General features: G+C 47.5%; 1 protein-coding gene across 1 annotated transcript in view; it reads right to left on the bottom strand.

Moving 5' to 3' along the window:
- The window catches only part of LOC121558530 (kin of IRRE-like protein 3), a 442346-nt gene that overhangs the window by 325180 nt on the left and 89973 nt on the right, over positions 1-27193 (bottom strand). The window lies entirely within an intron of this gene.

Below are 27193 nucleotides of genomic sequence, written 5' to 3'. Positions count from 1 at the left end.
AAATTAGTGATTAAGAGCAATTTGCTCTGAAAATCATTATTCTTTCATCGTTTCTATCATTTTCCTGGACATGATTTATCACTCATTTATCACAGGAGTTGAATAGCAGAATAGGTGTGGGACATTGACAGGTTTGGCAGGTATCCTCTCTCTGACAAGGTTTTTCATGTTCCTTTCTTGTCTCTCCTTCGACCCAGTGTGAGCAGAGCGCCACTCAGTGAACTACAAAGCAGCCCATTGTAGATAGAAATCTCCAAGCCGACATTGGAGGACTCTTAAAAAGTTCAGTATGCACAATGAATTATGGAATGGCGTAATGAAAGTGGTGGGGGACCTTTCTTCTGCACACACAAGTCCAAATTAGTCATCCTATCTCCCATCTGCCCCATAAAAGAATGGACTTGGACACATAATGAACATACCCTTTTGTCCCTATTATCAGTTCACCTGAGGATTCCCGGAGCCGTTTTTATTGTGTTGAACGACAGCAATTACCCCCAGTACCAACCTCAACTCAACGTAACGCCACTGACGGAGAGGGACCAAGATGAGGCCAGCAAATAACCTTGGGAAAATGGGTCTCTTATTACCATAAAATTAATTGCCACATTTATTACAAAATAAGCGAATGGACATTTATGTGAGCATAGGGAAACCTTTGCTCTGTATGCTGTGGAATACGATTACACATGGTTAATTAGCATATAGGAATTAATTCAAGTGCAGAGGGCAGTTTATGAATACTTAAAACCTGGGGAAAGCCAACAGTGTTCGATGCCATCTCAACTGAAGCAGTTTATTTTGTATTTTTTTCCTTGGCTTTTCTTTTCCAATTAGATGACATTATACTGTTTAAATTGGGTGGCTGTTCCTTTATTAAAACAGTTATATTTTTTTATAAATGAAAATAGCTCAAGCTGGCTGGCTGGCATTTGGGGCCATTTTCACACCAGAACCGCAATTCTCACACAAGAGCCAAGCCCCCAGTACTATAGAAACACATTGGCTGTTTAATTACATCAAGCCGGTGGAGGACCAACTGGCTCTGCATCTGAACAGAAATCAAGCTGTTTCTACCTCCCCCAAACGCAGCGGAAAGCAACAGACAAAATCCTGAGCAAACATGAATGAGAGCAAACCCTGAAGTTAATATTGAAGTCGATGGCTTACAATGCTATGCACGAATGTTGGCGCTTTCTGCTTGCTCTGGTTTCATATCTTCCATGACGGGCGCAGGCAGCCCACTGAGATGAATGCCTACCGGAGGAACTCATCTCAGTCTGGCTGCCTGTGCTGAATGAGTGATATGGCACCACATGGTGTACGGTGTTGTGTTAGGCTGAGCGGCGGGTGGGTGCGAGCGAGCGTCTGGTCTCTTCTCTCTCTGAGGATTGTGGACAGATCGGACCTGAGGGAGTGTCTCTGATGTGTGGCTGCTGTCTACACCGCTACGGTCACGGTGGAGGTCAGTGCTGGTTGGCCCCAGGCTAAAGCTAAGGTTTCCTCTTTTAATGTCAGGATCACAGTGCTTTCTCTCCCCTCGTACTATTTTTCAATGTATCTCTCTCAGACATTCTTACTCCCTCCCTGTCCCTCCATATCTGCAACATACTCATACATGAAATCCTGTAATGAAAATCCAAATCAATAAAATGCACTTAAAGAAAATAATGAATACATTGCTCATCATGTGACCACTCCACTCAGAAGCTGAGCAGCCCATCAAACAGTGAGACGGCATCAGACTGTCCCAAACAACATGAACAGGCTGCTAATGTATCCGAGCGACTTCTCACCGGCCCTGGCTGCCGTGACTCATAGCTGTCACCATGGCGATTTGCGTCTTCTGATGACAAGCTGTCCTGCAAGCTCTGAGTCATGGTTTGGCTGACACGCTACAGACTCACACAAGGGAGGTGGTCTACGTATTAATTTATCAGCTCTGATCCTCCTTAGGATCCCAGCTCTCTCGTGTTCCTCACATTGGAGGCTAATGAAAACACACATGTGCAGCTCTGGAGTTGAGAGTGGTTTTGACATCATACCAGCCAGTTGGGAATTGTCACGATTCAGACAGACGACCAGAGGACCACAATTGCGTCACACCAGAAAGTTTATTAAACTTAAGGGAAAAGGGAAGTAGGGAGTGAATGAAGGCTCCAGGGGTAACAGGGATCCCGTCCAATGCGCTGGGTCTGTGCCCCCCCCAGTGGCAGCGATGCGTCCTATGAAGCCGGTGGTGGGTGGTCCAGAAGTCCTGGGGGAGACACAGACACAACAGGGCGGAATGAAACCAGGCAGCAGTACAGTTCAAGGGAAATCCAAAATACGTAGTAGCAAGGCAGAAGGCTGGTCAGAGTTACCGGGATTAAAGAGTAGTCAGGAGTCGTAATGGCAGAAGCAGGTCTGGATCTCCTGAGGCAGAAGAGTATCCAAAAACAGGCAGGTCCGGGGTCACAAAACCAGGGTGAGCCAGAAGCGCGAGCAAACAGGTTCCGGGTGTGAGCTTTGCAGACGATCTGACACCGGAGAGCTGAAAGACAGGGCCTTAAATACTGGGAGAGGTTAGTGGGTAATGCAGCGCAGCTGGCAGAGTAATTAGAGCCGAGCAGAGCAGGGACAGGTGGAGCTAGTTAGGCTGAGTAGAGAGAGGGAGGTGAGCAGAGTGGAAGATAGTGGAAACAAATTAAGGTGGTAACCCGGTGGAGTGAGAGGGCTCATGACAGAACCCCCCCAAGGGGACGGCCCCAGAAGTCCCAAGAGCAACACCACGCCGGGCGGGAGGAGGGGAGCCGGAGGAGGGCTAGAACTCCTCCGAACGGTCCGAGTGAACGTCCTCATCCTCGGAGGAAGCCGGAGGGCCGTGGTCGGGGAGATGGGACAGGTCCCGAGACAGGATCAGGCACAGGACAGGAAGCCGAGCGGGCCGGACGGTTAGGGACCCCTCTGGGGCGGCCCCTACGGATTGCAGGTTGATCCGGATGCCGTTGGTGGAAAGCGGTGATGAGAGTCCTATCCACAATCCGACTAGCTGGCACCCAGGTCCTTTCCTCAGGTCCATAGCCCTCCCAGTCAATGAGGTACTGGAGACCCCTACCCCTCCGTCTGGACCGAAGCAGGCGGCGGACGGTGTAAACCAGACCACCATCGACGAGCCGTGGAGGAGGAGGACCAGGCGCAGCAGGGACCAGCGGACTCTCATGGATGGGCTTAATCTTAGACACATGGAAAGTGGGGTGCACCCTCAGGGAATTAGGCAGTTGGAGCCGGACAGCAGTTGGGCTAATCACTCTTATGATAGGGAATGGGCCAATGAACCGAGGTGCCAGCTTCTGCGACTCCACCCTGAGTGGCAGGTTCTTCGATGACAACCACACCCTTTGACCAACATGGTAGGTGGGAGCAGGAATTCTCCGACGGTTGGCCCCGGTAGTGTAGCTGGCAACGGACCTGAGGAGTGTGGCTCGGGCTTGTGACCAGGTGCGGCGACATCGACGGGCAAAAGCAAGTGCAGATGGGCAAGTAACCTCCTCCTCCTGGCTGGCAAATAGAGGAGGCTGGTATCCATAAACACATTGGAAAGGGGACATACCGATGGCAGAGCAGGTCAGAGAATTGTGTGCGTACTCCACCCATGTCAATTGCTGCGACCAGGAGTGGGGGTTGCGTGAAGTCATGCATCGCAGTGCCTTCTCGAGCTCCTGATTAGCCCGCTCTGACTGCCCATTGGATTGGGGATGGAATCCGGAAGTCAGACTGACTGTGGCTCCCAGCAGGTGACATAACTCCTTCCAAAAAGCGGAGGAGAATTGTGGACCACGGTCAGAAACAACATCCCTTGGCAGTCCGTGGATCCGGAAGACGTGTTCCAGGACCACCTGGGCGGTCTCCTTGGCGGTTGGGAGCTTGGGGAGGGGAATGAAGTGTGCCATCTTGCTGAAACGGTCAACGATGGTGAGAATGACGGTCATGCCACTTGAAGGGGGCAGCCCCGTGACAAAGTCAAGGGCGATGTGAGACCAGGGACGTCTGGGCACAGGCAGGGGCTGCAGCAATCCGGCTGGGGGCTGGCAGGACGACTTGTGTTGGTTGCAGATGGGGCAGGCTTGGACGAATTCCCGTACATCCTTCCTCAGAGAGGGCCACCAGAACCTCTGGGCGAGCAGGTTGTAAGTGCGGGTGGAGCCAGGGTGACAAGCTAGGCGGGAGTCATGTCCCCACTGAATGACCTGGGACCTCAGGTCTTCGGGGGACAAAAAGGCGGTCAGCTGGGCAAGTGCTGGGACCTGGCTGGTTACGGAGAGCCTCCAGCACCTGTTCCTCAACAGCCCAGGTCAGAGCTGCAACGATGCAGGGACTTGGCAGAATCGACACAGGGTCCTTGGAGGGGGTGTCATCCTTCTGGAATTGACGGGAGAGGCGTCTGGCTTGGTGTTGCGTTATCCAGGCCGGTATGACAGAGTGAAATTAAACCTGGTGAAGAACAGGGCCCAGCGGGACTGCCTGGAGTTCAACCGTTTGGCCGTGCGGATGTACTCCAAGTTCTTATGATCGGTCCAAACGAGAAATGGAATGGTGGACCCCTCCAGCCAGTGACGCCACTCCTCCAAGGCAAGCTTCACAGCCAGCAGCTCACGGTTCCCTATGTCGTAATTGCACTCAGAGGGGGGACAACCGACGTGAGAAAAAGGCACAGGGATGGAGCTTCCTATCCTCCGCAGCCCACTGAGAAATCACAGCACCAACTCCCACATCCGAGGCGTCCACCTCCACAATGAATTGCCGGTCCACATCAGGCATCTGGAGGATGGGAGCGGAGGTGAACCTCACCTTGAGGGTACTGAAGGCTTTGTCGGCTGCTGGGGTCCAGGTGAAGGGGTTGCTTGGTGCTGGTTAGAGCAGTGAGAGGGGCAGCAACGGTACTGTAGTTCCGGATAAACTTCCTATAGAAGTTAGCAAACCCCAGAAACTGTTGCAGCTTCTTTCTGTTCTCCGGAACTGGCCATGAAGTGACTGCTGATACTTTGGCAGGATCCATTTGGATACTTCCTTCTGCCACTATGTACCCCAGGAAGGCCACTGTCTTGACGTGAAACTCACATTTCTCTGCCTTGGCGTGAGGGAATTCTCCAGAAGACGATGAAGGACTTGCTGGACATGGCGGGTGTGTTCAGACAGGTTTCTGGAGTAAATTAAGATGTCATCCAGGTAAACGAAGACAAACTTGTTTAACATGTCCCGCAGTACATCATTCACTAGAGCCTGGAACACAGCAGGAGCATTGGTGAGGCCAAAAGGCATAACCAGATACTCGTAGTGGCCTGTTGGTGTATTGAATGCGGTTTTCCATTCATCTCCCTCCCGGATCCGCACTAGGTGGTAAGCGTTTCTGAGATCCAACTTGGTAAAAACAGTGGCTCCCTGGAGCAACTCAAAAGCAGAGGTGAGCAGAGGCAGAGGGTAACGGTTCTTCACTGTGATGTCGTTGAGTCCCCTGTAGTCGATGCAGGGGCGAAGAGATCCGTCCTTCTTCCCCACAAAGAAGAAGCCAGCACCAGCAGGAGATGAAGATGAACGGATTAATCCTGCGGACAGAGAGCCATTGATGTAGTCCTCCATGGACTTTCTTTCAGGAGCAGACAACGAATAAAGACGACCCCCTTGGAGGAGCTGTTCCAGGGAGGAGGTCGATGGCACAGTCGTACGGTCGGTGAGGGGGCAGAGATGTGGCTCTTGCTTTGTTAAACACCTCTCTGAGACCATGGTAGCATTCTGGGACATTGGAGAGGTCAGGAGCGGAGTTAGTAGGTACTGGCCGAGGGGGGTAGTGCGGCAGCAAGCAGGCAGGTTCGGTGGCAGTCCTCTCCCCACTCCCTGATCACCCCGGTCACCCAGTCGAGCTGAGGGTTGTGCCGGCGGAGCCATGGGTAACCCAGGATGAGGGGTTGGCCTGGAGAGGGGAGCAGGTGAAACTGGATAGTTTCTTGATGGTTTCCGGACAGACCCATCGAGACCGGGGCCGTGACATGAGTGACCGATCCGAGTAAGTGTCCGTCCAGTGCCCGGGCAGGAATAGGAGGTGTCAAACGGAGGTTCTCCAGTCCCAGTTGGCGTGCCAGCTTGATGTCCATTATGTTGGCTTCGGCGCCAGAATCCACCAGAGCAGCCAGGGTGTGAGTTGAGTCAGAGAGGCGGAGGTGAACTTGCAGCAGGGGTTTGCGGTCGGAGGACTGGATGGTCATTGAACTCAACCGGACTCCCCCTACGCCCGGTGAGCTTCGGCCCTTTAAAGGGCAGGTTACCACACGATGTCCATCACCTCCACAATAGAGGCAGAGGTTTGAGGTGAAGCGGCGCTGGCGCTCTGCAGGAGTGAGGGAGGCTCGCCCAATCTCCATAGGCTCAGACTGATCAAGCTGACCTGGGTGAGTGGCAGTAGATGACAGGAGCCCAGTCGGATCTCTCCGAATGCCGGTAGTAGGTGGACCTTGGCGCCCCCCTCTCACGACGACGGGTCTGTATCCTTCTGTCGATCCTGACAGTCAGTGCGATGGCTTCATCAAGAGTGGAAGGCAGTTCATGGGAGACCAACTCGTCCTTGATATAGTCAGCCAAACTATGGAAGAACGCGTCCACCAACGATGGTGTGTTCCAAGAACTTCGTCTAGCCAGGGTTCGGAAGTCGATGGAATGGTCTGCGACTGTACGTCTGCCTTGTCGAATACTGAACAGTTCACGAGACGCCTCTGCGGTGGGTGAATCCAGGTCAAACACCTTCAGCATCTCCTCAGCAAACAGGTCGAAGGTTGCACATGCGGGGGTTTGACGTTCGAACTCTGCTGTTCCCCAGAGTCGAGCTCGGCCCGTCAGGTGAGTGATGGCATACCCAACTTTAGCCCCCTCCGTGGCGAAGGTCCTTGGCTGCAAGGAGAACTGAAGTCGGCAGCTAGTCAGGAATGGCCGGACCTGGGTTGAATCGCCGTTGAACCGCTCGGGGTTTCCAATCTTGGGTTCGGAGCAGCGGCTGCAATGACCGGGGCAGGTAACTCGGGGGCTGGGCTGGTGGGCAGACTGGCTGGGGTAAGGTTGGTGAGGAGTTGAATGATCATGGCGAGTTGTTGTTGCTGCTGCTGGAACTGCTGCTCATGCTCATCGGTTTCCATGTCGGGGAAAGTGTGCGCTGAGTCCATAATGGTCAGATCGTACTGTCACGATTCAGACAGACGACCAGAGGACCACAATTGCGTCACACCAGAAAGTTTATTAAACTTAAGGGAAAAGGGAAGTAGGGAGTGAATGAAGGCTCCAGGGGTAACAGGGATCCCGTCCAATGCGCTGGGTCTGTGCCCCCCAGTGGCAGCGATGCGTCCCTATGAAGCCGGTGGTGGGTGGTCCAGAAGTCCTGGGGGGAGACACAGACACAACAGGGCGGAATGAAACCAGGCAGCAGTACAGTTCAAGGGAAATCCAAAATACGTAGTAGCAAGGCAGAAGGCTGGTCAGAGTTACCGGGATTAAAGAGTAGTCAGGAGTCGTAATGGCAGAAGCAGGTCTGGATCTCCTGAGGCAGAAGAGTATCCAAAAAACAGGCAGGTCCGGGGTCACAAAACCAGGGTGAGCCAGAAGCGCGAGCAAACAGGTTCCGGGTGTGAGCTTTGCAGACGATCTGACACCGGAGAGCTGAAAGACAGGGCCTTAAATACTGGGAGAGGTTAGTGGGTAATGCAGCGCAGCTGGCAGAGTAATTAGAGCCGAGCAGAGCAGGGACAGGTGGAGCTAGTTAGGCTGAGTAGAGAGAGGGAGGTGAGCAGAGTGGAAGATAGTGGAAACAAATTAAGGTGGTAACCCGGTGGAGTGAGAGGGCTCATGACAGGAATTGGACACAGGCTGTGTGTGCCTTCTTTCTGGTGCATTTTCACATACATTTCAAGACCCCAGAGATGCATGGGGGTGGCAAAAAATACTGAGGATGATGAGAATGAGAAGCCATATCACAATATTACAACCACCTCAGGTCTGTCTGATACTGCAGTCTAATTGGCCAACTTTAACCCCTCTTATTAGACCTTTTGACAATATGAGAGAGTGGATACAGTATATAGCGCTGACTGGCATAGGAGTCATGACTCACCAACGCACAGCAACATGCTGACTGATGTAGAGAGATATTGCAATATACAGTGGAGAAAAAAAGTATTTAGTCAGCCACCAATTGTGCAAGTTCTCCCACTTAAAAAGATGAGAGAGGCCTGTAATTTTCATCATAGGTACACGTCAACTACAAAATGAGAAAATAAATTCCAGAAAATCACATTGTAGGATTTTTTATGAATTTATTTGCAAATTATGGTGGGAAATAAGTATTTGGTCAATAACAAAAGTTTTTCAATACTTTGTTATATACCCTTTGTTGGCAATGACACAGGTCAAACGTTTTCTGTAAGTCTTCACAAGGTTTTCACACACTGTTGCTGGTATTTTGGCCCATTCCTCCATGCAGATCTCCTCTAGAGCAGTGATGTTTTGGGGCTGTCGCTGGGCAACACGGACTTTCAACTCCCTCCAAAGTTTTTCTATGGGGTTGAGATCTGGAGACTGGCTAGGCCACTCCAGGACCTTGAAATGCTTCTTACGAAGCCACTCCTTCGTTGCCCGGGCGGTGTGTTTGGGATCATTGTCATGCTGAAAGATCCAGCCACGTTTCATCTTCAATGCCCTTGCTGATGGAAGGAGGTTTTCACTCAAAATCTCACGATACATGGCCCCATTCATTCTTTCCTTTACACGGATCAGTCGTCCTGGTCCCTTTGCAGAAAAACAGCCCCAAAGCATGATGTTTCCACCCCCATGCTTCACAGTAGGTATGGTGTTCTTTGGATGCAACTCAGCATTCTTTGTCCTCCAAACACGACGAGTTGAGTTTTTACCAAAAAGTTATATTTTGGTTTCATCTGACCATATGACATTCTCCCAATCCTCTTCTGGATCATCCAAATGCACTCTAGCAAACTTCAGATGGGCCTGGACATGTACTGGCTTAAGCAGGGGGACACGTCTTGCACTGCAGGATTTGAGTCCCTGGCGGCGTAGTGTGTTACTGATGGTAGGCTTTGTTACTTTGGTCCCAGCTCTCTGCAGGTCATACACTAGGTCCCCCCGTGTGGTTCTGGGATTTTTGCTCACCGTTCTTGTGATCATTTTGACCCCACGGGGTGAGATCTTGCGTGGAGCCCCAGATCGAGGGAGATTATCAGTGGTCTTGTATGTCTTCCATTTCCTAATAATTGCTCCCACAGTTGATTTCTTCAAACAAAGCTGCTTACCTATTGCAGATTCAGTCTTCCCAGCCTGGTGCAGGTCTACAATTTTGTTTCTGGTGTCCTTTGACAGCTCTTTGATCTTGGCCATAGTGGAGTTTGGAGTGTGACTGTTTGAGGTTGTGGACAGGTTTATTTTATACTGATAACAAGTTCAAACAGGTGCCATTAATACAGGTAACGAGTGGAGGACAGAGGAGCCTCTTAAAGAAGAAGTTACAGGTCTGTGAGAGCCAGAAATCTTGCTTGTTTGTAGTTGACCAAATACTTATTTTCCACCATAATTTGCAAATAAATTCATAAAAAATCCTACAATGTGATTTTATGGATTTTTTTTCCTCAATTTGTCTGTCATAGTTGACGTGTACCTATGATGAAAATTACAGGCCTCTCTCATCTTTTTAAGTGGGAGAAATTGCACAATTGGTGGCTGACTAAATACTTTTTTCCCCCACTGTAGGTGATGTCCACAGTGTGTTTGAGATGTAAAATGATATATTTAAGTGGACTGGCCTGCCTATCTGGGTGAATATATACTCCAGGCAGGCCTGTACAAACAACACAGCTGAAATCTCCCTGCCATCTCAACCTCCTGTCTCTCAGTGTGTTTGTCGTTACTCACAAGGAGCATGGAATCAAATGGAGAGAGTATATTGAACTCTCACACAAAGCACTAGGTTAGAAATCATCTTCCAGGCTTTGGTTTCCTTGCATTCATAAACACGTGAGGCCATGAGAGCACTTGTTTGAGCAGTTATTTTCTGAGATTTGGGAGATATCAGGTGGGAGGTAATGTGACTGGGTGGCCCTATATGTGTATCTAAGACTGCTTGAACTGCTTGAACTGTTTTGAAGAGGGTACACAGGTCTGTGTTAATGAGAACAGAGAAGTAAAAGGCAGTGTTGTGGAGCTGTTTTCTCAGTATTGAGGCAAAGTGTGGTGTTTTCTCCTCACTGATGTAGATTGGCACTTAAGCCTGTGTATTATTAACACAATGCGCTCCAGCACACTCCAGGCACTACCCTAATGGGAGAAGCATCGAGCCTGGAGGTGTGGGTTTCTGCCCTGCGGTTGTTTTGTGCTTTGCTGGAGTTTTGGCCTGCACCAGGAGAATTAAAAGCAACATCAGGTGCCATGCCAGGTCCGGGCTCCATGCTCCGTTGCACACTGCCGTGCTCCCAGCCTGTTAACCCTAATTGACAGTCTAATGTCCATTCTTCTGGTGCAGCCTACGGCACCCCTGGCCTGGCAGAGAGAGAGAGAGAGAGAGAGAGAGAGAGAGAGAGAGAGAGAGAGAGAGAGAGAGAGAGAGAGAGAGAGAGAGAGAGAGTGAGAGAGAGAGAGAGAGAGAGAGTGAGAGAGCTGTATGGCAGCAGAGATCCTGATGGTACAGGGGAGCTTACTGAGAACCAGAAAATATACTAGGACAACGTAGGCCAAGAAATCCTAAGTGACTGATGGGATGTGTCAGAAGGTAATTGCTTAAGCAAATCTCTGTAAACTAGAAAAAATTGATGTTATGTGGCTGCATCTGTGCGCTGGGCCCTGAATGGCAAACCAACCCAACATCACATAAAGATAGGGGATCACTGTTGCGAATTACGCCTTCCCTTTATCAGGCCGACTAAATCCAATAACGACCCTGATATACTGTCTCCGACTTTCCAGAAAAGGTGAACTCCTTTATCTGCTAAACACTGCAGAAGCCACTGAACCAGTCTCTTCATAAGCTCTATTACCCAACTCCCCCTCTCCCCCCTAAACTCCTAAACTGAGCGCCGTGCTAATCGACGGGAAAGACGCGAATAAAGCTGCGCTAATCCATTCTGGAATTACGGGGGAGAACAAATTAAGAAACCTTAACTCATTAGCTGAGCTTTAATTTGCCGCCCCTCCTGGAGTTATCCCTAAACTCTGCCTCTCCAGTTAATTATGGCGGAGCCAGGCTTGTTGTGGTGTGTTTGTCTCTTCTGTCGGGCGGCTAAGGGGGAGCTGTGACCCCTTAAACAAATGACCAAGAGGACAGGTCCCACAGAGAGTCAATGAGGAACTGAACTGTGTTTTACCTCAGCTAAACTCAGACCAACTTCTGACTAGGGTTGCAAATGGAGGGTATATTACTGGAAACAGAATTTTGGTATCTTTCAAGGATTGTATGTAATCTATCCCAAGACATCTAGTGGCCCTTTTGGGTACTTTAGATTATCACAAGTGTCTGTAATTATCTCTGGCCCTCTGTGTGGCCTTATCACATGTAAAATATCTGAAATAATTAATAAAGATTTTTTTTTAAATGGAATGACATATTTTACTATGTCAGTATGTATTTGTTTTCAGTGTTTTGGCGTCAAACTGGTTGCAGTTGTAAAAAAAGTCAATAGTTGAAAGAGTTGCAGAGTTATTTGAAAATAAGGACATTGTTGAGTAGATGCTATTTTAAATTAGTCTATTTTCTCTTGACCCATATGGTCTATCTACTAGAAACTCATGGACAATATGGACACAGATATAAAAAATAAATACAACATATTATTTTGTATTTTTTAAGTTATTCAGTATTAATGACCAAAGTTACGATAGATTGTCATCGATAGATTGCCATAGATTTTCTAATTACCAAAATTACTGAAGATTCCAGTAACTTTGGTAAACTACCGGTAGCTATGCAACCTTACTTCTGACAAATCAACTCTGCTAAACTTGTATTATGGGGTGGGCTGGCTACAGGGAGTTCTGATGCATATAATGGACAAAGGCTGGCTATTCTAATATGTTGCTGTGTATGGGTATGTGTGTTTCTATTTTGTGGAAATTACGCACCTCATGAAATGCTAAACACATTTAATGAAAAATGTGCATCGATTTTTTCTCTCTCTTTTTGGGGTTGACGGGAATGTTTTGAGGGCCTCGTGTGTGGAAAACATTGAGTATCAGCCCTGTCTCTGCGACTCTCAGATGAGGTGAAATCAGAGAAATCAAAAGGTAAAGGTAGGAACCTTTTCAAGTAGTCACCTGCACTGAACCAGGCGTTGTGAATGATTTACAGGCTTTGGTGTTTTTCCCCTCTCTCTGAATAGTGATCTGTGCAAACATATGATAATGCCCTTGCAGGAGATGACTGGCTTATGGAGGGGAAACCAAAGGAGCATAAAATGAGATTGGAGCACTCCATGGAAGTGCCCTAAATCCCTTTTGAGTGTTTTACACATCTGAATATATTATAGATGAATGCAACTTAAAGAGGAGAACTGACTAAACATGGAGCCAGATTAAAGTGCATTAAGACACAAAGAATACACACAGAGCTACTCACAGTATATAAATTGAATTGTACATCATGTCCACCAATGATCAATCGATGACTCATTTGCTACCATTTTGTTGTAGCTGACCTGATTATAGTGCTCTTTGTCCTCAGCCTGTACATGCTGGTTGTACACCTAGAAGTGGAAATCAATAAGAACCATGTTTGATGAATTGCCATGGTGTTTGCCATGGTGTATAGGAGCATGCCACACAAAGGACACACTTACACAATTAAACACTGCTCTAAATGGATTTGCTGGAACTCAAATAGCATTTATCTTATAAAAAAATATATATCTCCCAAAATATCCTTTCCTTGGTTATGGAGTGTTAAAACATTTTTTTTTTTCAATCCATAATATTTAAAGTTCTCTGTTGTGAACTGGCTTCATCTGTCAGAAGAGCAGTTGAATGGCTCTATGAGCTTTGTGGAAGGATGAATTGAACTCTGCCATTACATTGGTGATAAGCCACTGATGAGTACCACTCCATGTACTCATCTGTCCTAGCGACACATGCAGTGATTGTTGTAATCAGCACAGGCCCTCCAGGAGGACTAAATTGGACGCCATGTAATACCTGTTCCAATTTGTTGTTGTTTATGCTCCACTCACAAGTAGCTTGGGGGTCCGCAATCACCATGGTGATAATTAACCCACGCTTGGCAGCCCAAAGGATGTGGCTGACGCTCCACACTGCTCCACAGCCCAGACCCCTCCTTCTGCACCTTGCTGTGAACTCATTGATTTCCAGGCCGCTGGGGTTAGTGTGGGGGCTGCTGGGCATGGATCTCCCGTCAGACTAATGAGGTGTGCCATGACAGCCCGACGGTGGGGCGAGGACCAGCTCACGGTGCGTGCGGTCTATCAGATGGCAACGTATGTCTAGGCCAATCTCCCAGTCCCTGCACCAAACGAGAGCCATTAGGACCTTAATACAGGTCAAGATCCTCTGAAGTCCTGATTAGCATTTAAGTGATTATGTGAGAGTAACAAGCAGTGGTGAAACCCTGGTGTATCTCTGCTATCTCTCTGCCTGGTGCCATTAGTAAGGACCTTTTCCATTATGTTAATATCCTGCAATGATACAAGGACACTAGCTTTTAGGTGGCAATGAGGATAGATGAGGGAAGAACGGCAGCAGAGTGATAGAGAGGAGGTGAAGGGTGATGACGCTTGTGCATAAGCACTTTACCTTTATCACACTGATAGTTTGAAGTTATGATTCTTTTTAAAAGTATAAAGGTGCAATGTAATGGAAAGAGACCGGGAGAAACAGAAAACCTCTTTTGATTTCAGTAATCACTTTCTCCACTCAGATTATGTGCTATATGAATCAGTTGTTTTGATTGTCTCCTCATTGTTTTCAGATTGATTTGTTCTCTTTTTTCTTTTGTCTGATGGCAAAAGATGGGGAAACCTTGACATTCGAGGAAGTCTAGGAGAAACATTTATGGAGGGGTTCCAAAAGGGATCTTCGGCTGTCCCCATAGGAGAACCCTTTTTGGTTTCAGGTAGAACCCTTTTTTGTTCCTTGTAGAACCCTCTGTGGAAAGGGTTCTACATGGAACCCCAAAGTTTTTTTTAACCTGTAACCAAAAGGGTTCTACCTGGAATGAATAAGGGTTCTTCAAAGGGTTGTCCTATGGGCATGCATCCATTCTGAGCAAATCCCAAATACCTCTATTTAATCTGACCCGTACCTAGACACACTCATCTCCATGGTCTACTAATAGGGTGAGGATTCTGGCTCCCCTGAAGGATCAGATGCAAGAAAACAGCATCTACATTCATTCCAGGAGGTCGGCCTCTGCAGAAATAGTCAGTCTTTAATACCTGCTCCTCGTTAGAGCTCAAACTGAGGTAAATTAACGAAAAGGAGGTTAAATTAAAGGATTGGGATTTTAAAGGCGACATGCTGGACTAAAACACCCAGGCTGTTTTTCTCAGACCTAGTCATCCTTACACCAGCCTACCTTGTTATGCTCCTGACTTGGAATATCCTCCCTTATCCCTTCTCCCAAGCGCATCTATGTGTGTGTTTGTGGGTGTGCTTGTGTGTGTTTGCATGCATGTGTTTCTGTGTGTGTGTCTGTGTGCGTGTGTGTGACCCCTCCCTCACTACATAAAGGTCACAATATTGGCTAGTGATTAATATGTGGTTACAGTACAATGAGGGAAAAAAGTATTTGATCCCCTGCTGATTTTGTACGTTTGCCCACTGACAAAGACATGATTAGTCTATAATTTTAATGGTAGGTTTATTTGAACAGTGAGAGACAGAATAACAACAACAAAATCCAGAAAAACGCATGTCAAAAAGGTTATAAATTGATTTGCATTTTAATGAGGGAAATTAGTATTTGACCCCACTGTAAAATGACTTAGTACTTGGTGGCAAAACCCTTGTTGGCAATCACAGAGGTCAGACGTTTCTTGTAGTTGGCCACCAGATTTGCACACATCTCAGGAGGGATTTTGTCCCACTCCTCTTTGCAGATCTTCTCCAAGTCATTAAGGTTTCAAGCCTGACGTTTGGCAACTGTCACGCCATGGCTCTAGGGACTCTTTTAAGTTGAGCCAGGGTGTGTAGAGTTTATGTTTTGTGCTCGTTGTGTCTAGTCTAGTTTTTGTATATCTATGTTGGCCAGAGTGTTTCTCAATCAGAGGCAACGAGTATCAGCTGTTGCTGGTTGTCTCTGATTGGGAACCATATTTAGTCAGGTGGTTTTCCCACAGTGTTTGTGGGATCTTGTTCCGTGTTGGTTTGTGTTTTGCACCTGTGGACGTCACGTATCGATTTGTTGTTTTGTTCGAGTATCATTTAATAAATAAGTATGTTCACCTTCCACGCTGCGCCTTGGTCCTCTATATCCGACGATCGTGACAGAAGATCCCACCAATACAGGACCAAGCAGCGTGCCCAGGCAGGAGAGGAGAAGCGGCGCCAACCGGGCCGTCGTCGGACAGGCGAGGGGCACCCCCAAGACATTTTTAGGGGGGGGGCACATGGCAGGGACGACGGGGCCACTGGAGGCAGATATGGGGCGAGTTGGTGGACGAGGAGAGGCCACAGGGTTACGGGAGCCATTGGTGTATAGAGGGAAGGAAAATGTAGAGGCACGGCGAGAGGTACTGAAGTGTGTTGCCGTTCCTGATCCCCGTGTAAGGCCAGTGGTGTGTGTTCCCAGTACGGTCCGGCCTGTTCCTGTCCATCGCGCCAAGCCTATGGTGCGCATCGCCAGCCCGGCCCGGCCTGTTCCTGCCCCTCGCACCAAGCCTATGGTGCGCGTCGCCAGCCCGGCCCGGCCTGTTCCTGCTCCCCGCACCAAGCCAATGGTGCGCGTCGCCAGCCCGGCCCGGCCCGTTCCTGCTCCCCGCACCAAACCTGTGGTGCGCATCGCCAGCCTGGTCCGGCCTGTTCCTGCTCCCCGCACCAAACCTGTGGTGCGCATCGCCAGCCCGTGCCCGTTTCACCGGTGCCTTGTCAGGTACCGGTCAGCTGCTCCACACCGGAGCCTGAGCAATCCGCTCCACCGAAGTCCAGTCCAGCTCCAGCCAGTGGGGCTAGACCAGACCAGGGGCACTACGGGGGGGTTAGTAGAGGGTGGTGGTCAAGCCCGGAGCCGGAACCGCCTCCGAGGAGGAATGCCCACCCAGCCCTCCCCTGTTCGGTGATGTTTAGGCGTGGTCGCAGTCCGCGCCTTTAGGGGGGGGGTACTGTCACGCCCTGGCTCTAGGGACTCTTTTAAGTTGAGCCAGGGTGTGTAGAGTTTATGTTTTGTGCTCGTTGTGTCTAGTCTAGTTTTTGTATATCTATGTTGGCCAGAGTGGTTCTCAATCAGTGGCAACGAGTATCAGATGTTGCTGGTTGTCTCTGATTGGGAACCATATTTAGTCAGGTGGTTTTCCCACAGTGTTTGTGGGATCTTGTTCCGTGTTGGTTTGTGTTTTGCACCTGTGGACGTCACGTATCGATTTGTTGTTTTGTTCGTATATCATTTAATAAATAAGTATGTTCACCTTCCACGCTGCGCCTTGGTCCTCTATATCCGACGATCGTGACAGCAACTCAAACCTTCAGCTCCCTCCACAGATTTTCTATGGGATTAAGGTCTGGAGACTGGCTAGGCCACTCCAGGACCTTAATATGTTTCTTCTTGAGCCACTCCTTTGTTGCCACGACCCATTTTCAATGTCCTGGCTGAGGGAAGGAGGTTCTCACCCAAGATTTTATGGTACATGGTGCCGTCCATCGTCCCTTTGATGCAGTGAAGTTGTCCTGTCCCCTAAGCAGAAAAACACCCCCAAAGCATAATGTTTCCACCTCCATGTTTGACGGTGGGGATGGTGTTCTTGGGGTCATAGGTAGCATTCCTCCTCCTCCAAACACGGCGAGTTGAGTTGATGCCAAAGAGCTCGATTTTGGTCTCATCTGACCACAACACTTTCACCCAGTTCTCCTCTGAATCATTCAGATGTTCATTGGCAAACTTCAGACTGGCCTGTATATGTGCTTTCTTGAGCAGGGGGACCTTGCGGGCGCAGCAGGATTTCAGTCCTTCACGGCGTAGTGTGTTACCAATTGTTTTCTTGGTGACTATGGTCCCAGCTGCCTTGAGATCATTGACAAGATCCTCCTGTGTAGTTCTGGGCTGATTCCTCACCATTATCATGATCATTGTGTGGTCCTCTGTAGCTCAATTGGTAGAGCATGGCGCTTGTAACGCCAGGGTAGTGGGTTCGATCCCCGGGACCACCCATACGTAAAAATGTATGCACACATGACTGGAAGTCGCTTTGGATAAAAGCGTCTGCTAAATGGCATATTATTATTATTATTATAACTCCACGAGGTGAGATCTTGCATGGAGCCCCAGGCCGAGGGAGATTGACAGTTATTTTGTGTTTCTTCCATTTGCGAATAATCGCACCAACTGTTGTCACCTTCTCACCAAGCTGCTTGGCGATGGTCTTGTAGCCCATTCCTGCCTTGTGTAGGTCTACAATCTTGTCCCTGACATCCTTGGAGAGCTCTTTGGTCTTGGCCATGGTGGAGAGTTTGGAATCTGATTGATTGCTTCTGTGGACAGGTGTCTTTTATACAGGTAACAAGCAGAGATTAGGACCACTCCCTTTAAGAGTGTGCTCCTAATCTCAGCTTGTTACCTGTATAAAAGACACCTGGGAGCCAGAAATCTTTCTGAATGAGAGGGGGTCAAATACTTATTTCCCTCATTAAAATGCAAATCAATTTATAACAATTTTGACATGCATTTTTCTGGATTATGTTGTTGTTATTCTGTCTCTCACTGTTCAAATAAACCTACCATTAAAATTATAGACTGATCATTTCTTTGTCAGTGGCCAAACGTACAAAATCAGCAGGGGATCAAATACTTTTTTCCCTCACTGTATGTGCTTCTCTCCCATGGGGTTTCTGTTTGAATAGCACTAATGAATGGCATGGCAGGGCCAGAATTAGAACACCTGTCACATATTAAGTCTGATATAGTCTGAGTCCACTGAGACAGCTGTGACGTGACTTCCGTCTCGCTTCCGCATTGTCTCCGTACTGCTGTGCTGTTTGTTGCTACTTGGCTACCTGCCAAACTATTCACGTTTTACTTTTAATAAACGTTTAATCAATCTTTGTGTTCAACAAATTTACCAACTTTTTAGTTTTGTCCTCACTCATCTTTTTTCGTTAAACTTTTTCACCCCGGACGTTTATCCCGAGACAGAAGAGTCATTTTCCTGTGCGTTTTAGCTGCCAACTTTACGTTATTTTCCTTTTTTCCATCGCAACTTTTTTCCCTTATTCAACTTTTTTCACTCCGGACGCTTTATCTGGACATGGTTCATCAACATCTTCAACAGCCGAAGCTAAGTAGTAACATTAACATGATGTCTTCTAATTGCAGTCGCTGTACTCATAATATACAGGAGAACGATCGCCTTACGGCGAAAATAGCTGTGCTACAAGCCCAGCTTCAGACGCAATCGTTAGGCAAGGGTAATCTCAGTGTAGGAAAGGAAGAAACAGCGTCTGTGCCACCAGTAAGTACAGACAGTAACGTTAGTATAAATCCCCCCGCACAGTCCCCGCGGCCGGACAACTTTCTCATGGCTTCTGGAGGAAATACTGTTGGAATGCTCAACCGGTGTCGCTCATTCAGCCGACAGAAACCTTCAACCGGTTTTCCCCATTATGTAGCGAGTCGGAGTCTGAGTCTGAGTCTTCTCTAGTCTCTACTCCTCCCGTTACGGGGTCTGAGACGCCGAAGGCTCCCACCATTAGCTCTGACAAATTGAAAACCCTAGTCATTGGCGACTCCATTACCCGCAGTATTAGACTTAAAACGAATCACCCAGCGATCATACACTGTTTACCAGGGGGCAGGGCTACCGACGTTAAGGCTAATCTAAAGATGGTGCTGGCTAAAGCTAAAACTGGCGAGTGTAGAGAGTATAGAGATATTGTTATCCACGTCGGCACCAACGATGTTAGGATGAAACAGTCAGAGGTCACCAAGTGCAACATAGCTTCAGCTTGTAAATCAGCTAGAAAGATGTGTCGGCATCGAGTAATTGTCTCTGGCCCCCTCCCAGTTAGGGGAAGTGACGAGCTCTACAGCAGAGTCTCAGCACTTAATCGCTGGTTGAAAACTGTTTTCTGCCCCTCCCAAAAGATAACATTTGTGGATAATTGGCCCTCTTTCTGGGACTCACCCACAAACAGGACCAAGCCTGACCTGCTGAGGAGTGACGGACTCCATCCTAGCTGGAGGGGTGCTCTCCTCTTATCTACCAACATAGATAGGGCTCTAACTCCTCTAGCCCCACAGTGAAATAGGGTGCAGGCCAGGCAGCAGGCTGTTAGCCAACCTGCCAGCTTAGTGGAGTCTGCCAATAGCACAGTCAGTGTAGTCAGCTCAGCCATACCCATTGAGACTGTGTCTGTGCCTCGACCTAGGTTGGGCAAAACTAAACATGGCGGTGTTCACCCTAGCAATCTTATTAGGATAAAGACCTCCTCCATTCCTGCCATTATTGAAAGAGATCGTGATACCTCACATCTCAAAATAGGGTTACTTAATGTTAGATCCCTCACTTCAAAGGCAGTCATAGTCAATGAACTAATCACTGATCATAATCTCGATGTGATTGGCCTGACTGAAACATGGCTTAAGCCTGATGAATTTGCTGTGTTAAATGAGGCCTCACCTCCTGGTTACACTAGTGACCATATTCCCCGTGCATCCCGCAAAGGCGGAGGTGTTGCTAACATTTACGATAGCAAATTTCAATTTACAAAAAAAAAATGGCGTTTTCATCTTTTGAGCTTCTAGTCATGAAATCTATGCAGCCTACTCAATCACTTTTTATAGCTACTGTTTACAGGCCTCCTGGGCCATATACAGCGTTCCTCTCTGAGTTTCCTGAATTCCTATCAGACCTTGTAGTCATAGCAGATCATATTCTAATTTTTGGTGATTTTAATATTCACATGGAGAAGTCCACAGACCCACTCCAAAAGTCTTTCGGAGCCATTATCGACTCAGTGGGTTTTGTCCAACATGTCTCTGGACCTACTCACTGCCACAGTCATACTCTGGACCTAGTTTTGTCCCATGGAATAAATGTTGTAGATCTTAATGTTTTTCCACAAAATCCTGGACTATCGGACCACCATTTTATTACATTTGCAATCGCAACAAATAATCTGCTCAGACCCCAACCAAGGAGCATCAAAAGTCGTGCTATAAATTCTCAAACAACACAAAAATTCATTGATGCCCTTCCAGACTCCTTCTGCCTACCCAAGGACGTCAGAGGACAAAAATCAGTTAACCACTTAACTGAGGAACTCAATTTAACCTTGCGCAATACCCTAGATGCAGTTGCACCCCTAAAACGAAAAACATTTGTCATAAGAAACTAGCTCCCTGGTATACAGAAAATACCCGAGCTTTGAAGCAAGCTTCCAGGAAATTGGAACGGAAATGGCGCCACACCAAACTGGAAGTCTTCCGACTAGCTTGGAAAGACAGTACCGTGCAGTACCGAAGAGCCCTCACTGCTGCTCGATCATCCTACTTTTCCAACTTAATTGAGGAAAATAAGAACAATCCAAAATTTCTTTTTGATACTGTTGCAAAGCTAACTAAAAAGCAGCATTCCCCAAGAGAGAATGGCTTTCACTTCAGCAGTGATAAATTCATGAACTTCTATGAGGAAAAGATCATGACCATTAGAAAGCAAATTACGGACTCCTCTTTGAATCTGCGTATTCCTCCAGGGCTTAGCTGTCCTGGATCTGCACAGCTCTGCGAGGGCCTGGGATCGGGAGAGACACTTAAGTGTTTTAGTACTATATCTCTTGACACAATGATGAAAATAATCATGGCCTCTAAACCTTCAAGCTGCATACTGGATCCTATTCCTACTAAACTGCTGAAGGAGCTGCTTCCTGTGCTTGGCCCTCCTATGTTGAACATAATAAACAGCTCTCTATCCACCGGATGTGTACCAAACTCACTAAAAGTGGCAGTGATAAAGCCTCTCTTGAAAAAGCCAAACCTTGACCCGGAAAATATAAAAAACTATCGGCCTATATCGAATCTTCCATTCCTCTCAAAAATTTTAGAAAAAGCTGTTGCGCAGCAACTCACTGCCTTTCTGAAGACAAACAATGTATACGAAATGCTTCAGTCTGGTTTTAGACCCCATCATAGCACTGAGACTGCACTTGTGAAGGTGGTAAATGACCTTTTAATGGCGTCAGACCGAGGCTCTGCATCTGTCCTCGTGCTACTAGACCTTAGTGCTGCCTTTGACACCATCGATCACCACATTCTTTTGGAGAGACTGGAAACCCAAATTGGTCTACACGGACAAGTTCTGGCCTGGTTTAGATCCTACCTGTCGGAAAGATATCAGTTTGTCTCTGTGAATGGTCTGTCCTCCGACAAATCAACTGTACATTTCGGTGTTCCTCAAGGTTCCGTTTTAGGACCACTATTGTTTTCACTATATATTTTACCTCTTGGGGATGTTATTCGAAAACATAATGTTAACTTTCACTGCTATGCGGATGACACACAGCTGTACATTTCAATGAAACATGGTGAAGCCCCAAAATTGCCCTCGCTAGAAGCCTGTGTTTCAGACATAAGGAAGTGGATGGCTGAAAACTTTTTACTTTTAAACTCGGACAAAACAGAGATGCTTGTTCTAGGTCCCAAGAAACAAAGAGATCTTCTGTTAAATCTGACAATTCATCTAGATGGTTGTAAAGTCGTCTCAAATAAAACTGTGAAGGACCTTGGTGTTACTCTTGACCCTGATCTCTCTTTTGACGAACATATCAAGACTGTTTCAAGGACAGCTTTTTTCCATCTACGTAACATTGCAAAAATCAGAAATGTTCTGTCCAAAAATGATGCAGAAAAATTAATCCATGCATTTGTTACTTCTAGGTTAGACTACTGCAATGCTCTATTTTCCGGCTACCCGGATAAAGCACTAAATAAACTTCAGTTAGTGCTAAATACGGCTGCTAGAATCCTGACTAGAACCAAGAAATTTGATCATATTACTCCAGTGCTAGCTTCCCTACACTGGCTTCCTGTTAAGGCAAGGGCTGATTTCAAGGTTTTACTGTTAACCTATAAAGCGTTACATGGGCTTGCTCCTACCTATCTTTCCGAGTTGGTCCTGCCGTACATACCAATACGTACGCTACGGTCACAAGACGCAGGCCTCCTAATTGTCCCTAGAATTTCTAAGCAAACAGCGGGAGGCAGGGCTTTCTCCTATAGATCTCCATTTTTATGGAACAGTCTGCCTACCCATGTGAGAGACGCAGACTCGGTCTCAACCTTTAAGTCTTTACTGAAGACTTATCTCTTCAGTAGGTCATATGATTGAGTGTAGTCTGGCCCAGGAGTGTGAAGGTGAACGGAAAGGCTGGAGCAACGAACAGCCCTTGCTGTCTCTGCCGGGCCGGTTCCCCTCTCCACTGGGGTTCTCTGCCTCTAACCCTGTTGCAGGGGCTGAGTCACTGGCTTGCTGGTGCTCTTTCATGCCGTCCCTGGGAGGGGGTGCGTCACTTGAGTGGGTTGAGTTACTGACGTGATCTTCCTGTCTGGGTTGGCGCCCCCCTTGGTTTGTGCTGTGGTGGAGACCTCTGTGGGCTATACTCGGCCTTGTCTCAGGATTGTAAGTTGGTGGTTGGGGATATCCCTCTAGTGGTGCGGGGGCTGTGCTTTGGCGGAGTGGGTGGGGTTATATCCTTCCTGTTTGGCCCTGTCCGGTGGTTTCTTCGGATGGGGCCACAGTGTCTCCGGACCGCTCCTGTCTCAGCCTCCAGTATTTATGCTGCAGTAGTTTATGTGTCGGGGGCTGGGGTTAGTTGGTTATACCTGGAGTACTTCTCCTGTCTTATCCAGTGTCCTGTGTGAATTTAAGTATGCTCTCTCTAATTCTCTCGTTCTCTCTTTCTCTCTGAGAACCTGAGCCCTAGGACCATACGTCAGGACTACCGGGCATGATGACACCTTGCTGTCCCCAGTCCGCCTGGCCTTGCTGCTATTCCAGTTTCAACTGTTCTGCCTGCGGCTCACGAAACCCCTACCTGTCCCAGACCTGCTGTTTTCAACTCTTTAATGATCGGCTATGAAAAGCCAACTGAGAGACCTGAGCCCTAGGACCATACGTCGGGACTACCGGCCGTGGTGACTCCTTGCTGTCCCCAGTCCGCCTGGCCTTGCTGCTATTCCAGTTTCAACTGTTCTGCCTGCGGTTATGGAACCCCTACCTGTCCCAGACCTGCTGTTTTCAACTCTTAATGATCGGCTATGAAAAGCCAACTGAGATTTATTCCTGATTATTATTTGACCATGCTTGTCACTTATGAACATTTTTGAACATCTTGGCATGGTTCTGTTATAATCTCCACCCGGCACAGCCAGAAGAGGACTGGCCACCCCTCATAGCCTGGTTCCTCTCTAGGTTTCTTCCTAGGCTTTCGCCTTTCTAGGGAGTTTTTCCTAGCCACCGTGCTTCTACACCTGCATTACTAGCTGTTTGGGGTTTTAGGCTGGGTTTCTGTACAGCACTTCGAGATATTAGCTGATGTAAGAAGGGCTATATAAAATAAAATTGATTGATTGATTGATATGGTAGCACTAGAAGGAAATTAGCATCAGCTACCTCAAAGGCATATAGCATGTACCCTTTCCCTCAAAGGGAGCGAAGTGCAGTAATGAATGCTTAACTGACATGATCAGCTAATGGGCATCATCCAACTACAAATTAAAGCTTTATTTTATCTCTCTAATCATACGTGTTTCAATCAACATTAACACATTGTTGGGATATCACTATTTCTAATGTAGATATACGGTTTCGAATGGACTGCTTGACAGCAATTAGGATGGACAGCGTGGATGATGGATGTGTTTTTCATAGGTATGGAGCAAAGCTCTATGTGTGAGATGTATCATGGAATAATTTTACTGAATACACTGAGGACTGATCTAAGCATGGATGGCCATAAACATGAATCACCACAGAGGGGCCAGGCAGGGTCCGGGGTGATTTTTTTTTAGAATAACAGGTTTGGGTGTTTTATTTGCGGCATGCCCTTGTGACATCACCGCATTCAAATGTGTGAAGGAGAAATTCTCTACGAGTTCTCTACTTCCACCTCCACTGTCTTCTCTCTGTCTCCCCCAGGACTGTAGACAGGCAAAGCTGGGTGGGGGTGTGTTTGTGAAAGGAGGGGGGATACATAAACATGGTAAACACAATGCCACACATCCTCTCCTCAGGGAGAACAAATCATCCAGATGTTATTGGCCTTCGTAGAGGAAAGACCACACTAAATCTAAATCACTGAATAAATATTTACCCGTGCAAGGGCCCCCGCACATCCACAAGCATCCACAAGCATCCACAAGCATTCACAAGCACCCACAAGCATCCACAAGCACCCAAGCTATGCCCTTTCTTCCTTTCCTCCGAATGCACACACATCTATCAAAATGAAAGCCTGCCACATTTCATTTGCAAAAGTGTCTCCGACAAACGATCTGCCAGGGGAGGAGAGAGGCAGCAGATTGGACAGTCAGTCTTTTTAAGGACAACGGTAGCGTGATGATATCCCTCTGCAGCTAGCACATCAAAGCCAGCGGTTGTTGTCGCCACCTGTGCTTGTTGCTCAGGCAGGTTGCTGTTCAGGCTTTCAGCTTTAGTTAGTTTCACTTCAGAGCAACTGCCGCCGGTAACTAATGGTATCCACTAGCCTTGCAGTGAGAAACCTGTTCTCCATGAAGACTCCAGGAATTGTTACCTTGCCAGCCATGTGCCTCAAACATCCCTGAACATCCCTGCTCTGCTTGCCTGTAAATGTCCAGCCATGGTGAATACCTCACCAAGACGGACGTTGCTCCGTTTTTCTAGCCATTCTTTATTTTTCTCTCCTTTAATGGGCCCTCACACATAGTGTCCCCATTCCCCCTCCTGGAAACTGGTTCCCTGAGTCAACAGAATGAGGACATGGCACTAGCTGCGTACAGGGATGCCTTTTATGTGTTTCTGAAGGAGAGCCACCACACAGAACAAGCGTTTACGTGTTAATGCCGTTAGCGTAGTGCCAGACTGAGAGAGTGGCCAAAGGCTGTGGCGAGGCAACTGGTCCCAGTGAGGGATCCTTGTTATGATGTGTTTCTGGTGTTTCGTAGGCCCTAGGTATCTCATTGTGTCTTTATTATACCCCCTCTATCGCAATAGGAGCAAGGGCCTCGTCATTATAAGTTGGAGAGCTCTTATGGAGACTTCACAAGCATCACAGCTAGAGTGGCTGTACGGTCGACAGATCCAAAGATGAGACTATGGTCTCTCTCTCTCTCTCTCTCTCTCTCTCTCTCTCTCTCTCTCTCTCTCTCTCTCTCTCTCTCTCTCTCTCTCTCTCTCTCTCTCTCTCTCTCTCTCTCTCTCTCTCTCTCTCTCTCTCTCTCTCTCTCTCTCTCTCTCTCTCTCTCTCTCTCTCTCTCTCTTTCTCAGTAACCCAATAGACCTCAGGATTCAGAGGATGGCCTGAAGGCCATCATTTGTATGCACACATCCTCTCCCCCCTCTTCTAACCCACTCCCATCCCTACGTGTCCAGGCTCCCAGCCCTGCCGTCTTGGCGACAGATGCATGGGGCTGGGTGACAAACAGATTACAGTTTTTCTCGATTGCTAAGACACATTTCTTGAAAGCTGCTCTCCTTTTCTCTTAACTGTGAACACAAAACCCAATTTTCAAGCTACATTCACAAAACCTCAGACTCTTCTTGCAAAACCAAACTTTCACCTCAAAACAGTTCAATCTGTGCTCAAAACTGAACTATGTTGTCAAATCGTGCCCCGAGTCAATCAAAATAAAAAACACTACTGAACAGTCACTAAACACTACGTAGAAAAATAGAAAACACAATGCTCAGGACATGAAGCTGGAGAAATAAATGTTTATTGTTCACTGTAGGCTAAATGCATGTTGCAAAACAAAAAAAAACTGCATTTAGCACTTGTACAAAAAGACAAAACAGAAATATTGTGCATTTACATGTAGCACTTGTAAAAACAAACAGAAATCTTATGCGTTTGCCACTTGTGTACAGTAAGCCCATGTAAAAATAAAGTACAAAAATATACAAATAAGTGCATTACTCAGCCACAGCATCATGTCTCCGTACTGGGTCAGGCCACAGGACTTCATCCACATCACAGGCCACATTTTGTCTGGCCAGGCAACGGGGAAAAAACCCTGGCATGCCGTATCCAGGCTTGGCATGCCTCCACACCTATGTCACCACAGGCAAGTCCCATGGCTTGCAGGAGATTTACCCTGGTGTAAGGTTGGCGTTCATATACCTTCCACCGCCATGAGGAGAAGAATTCCTCAATGGGGTTTAGGAAAGGGGAGTGCGGTGGAAGGCAAAGATTGATAAAACCTTGGTTCATATTGTACCACTCTCTAACCTGGAGGGCTCTGTGAAAACTCACATTGTCCCAAACAACAACATAGATGGGATGCTCATCCTGCTGCCCTAACAAAGCATCTCGCATGTGATTGAGGAAAATGAGGAGCTGGTGAGTGTTGTAGGGCCCCAGGTTGGCATGATGGTGGACAACCCCATGATTGCTGATGGCAGCACATAATGTGACATTGCCACCACGCTGCCCAGGAACACCAACAATGGCCCGTTGGCCAATCTCATTACGGCCTCTCCTTCTCCTTTTGGTGAGATTAAACCCAGCTTCATCCATGTAGATGTATTGATGGGGTCTTTCCATTGCATCCAGTTGAAAAACCCTCTGTAGAAATAGATATAGTTTTGTAAGTGATACGGAAAAAGTGATTTAGGCCACTACAGTAAATCACTACTTAGAGTAATCAACATTGAATGTGTCTGGATATATGCCAACCTGTACATACTGGAATCTTTGCTCTTTGACTCTGTCTGAGTTGCGATCAAAGGGCACTCTGTATAGCTGTTTCATGCGCAGTCTGTTGCGC

This window comes from Coregonus clupeaformis, chromosome 5 (assembly GCF_020615455.1).
Source record: "Coregonus clupeaformis isolate EN_2021a chromosome 5, ASM2061545v1, whole genome shotgun sequence".
NCBI lineage: Eukaryota > Metazoa > Chordata > Actinopteri > Salmoniformes > Salmonidae > Coregonus > Coregonus clupeaformis.
The sequence above is the reverse complement of the archived record's forward strand: the minus strand, read 5'-3'. Positions and strand labels throughout refer to the sequence as shown.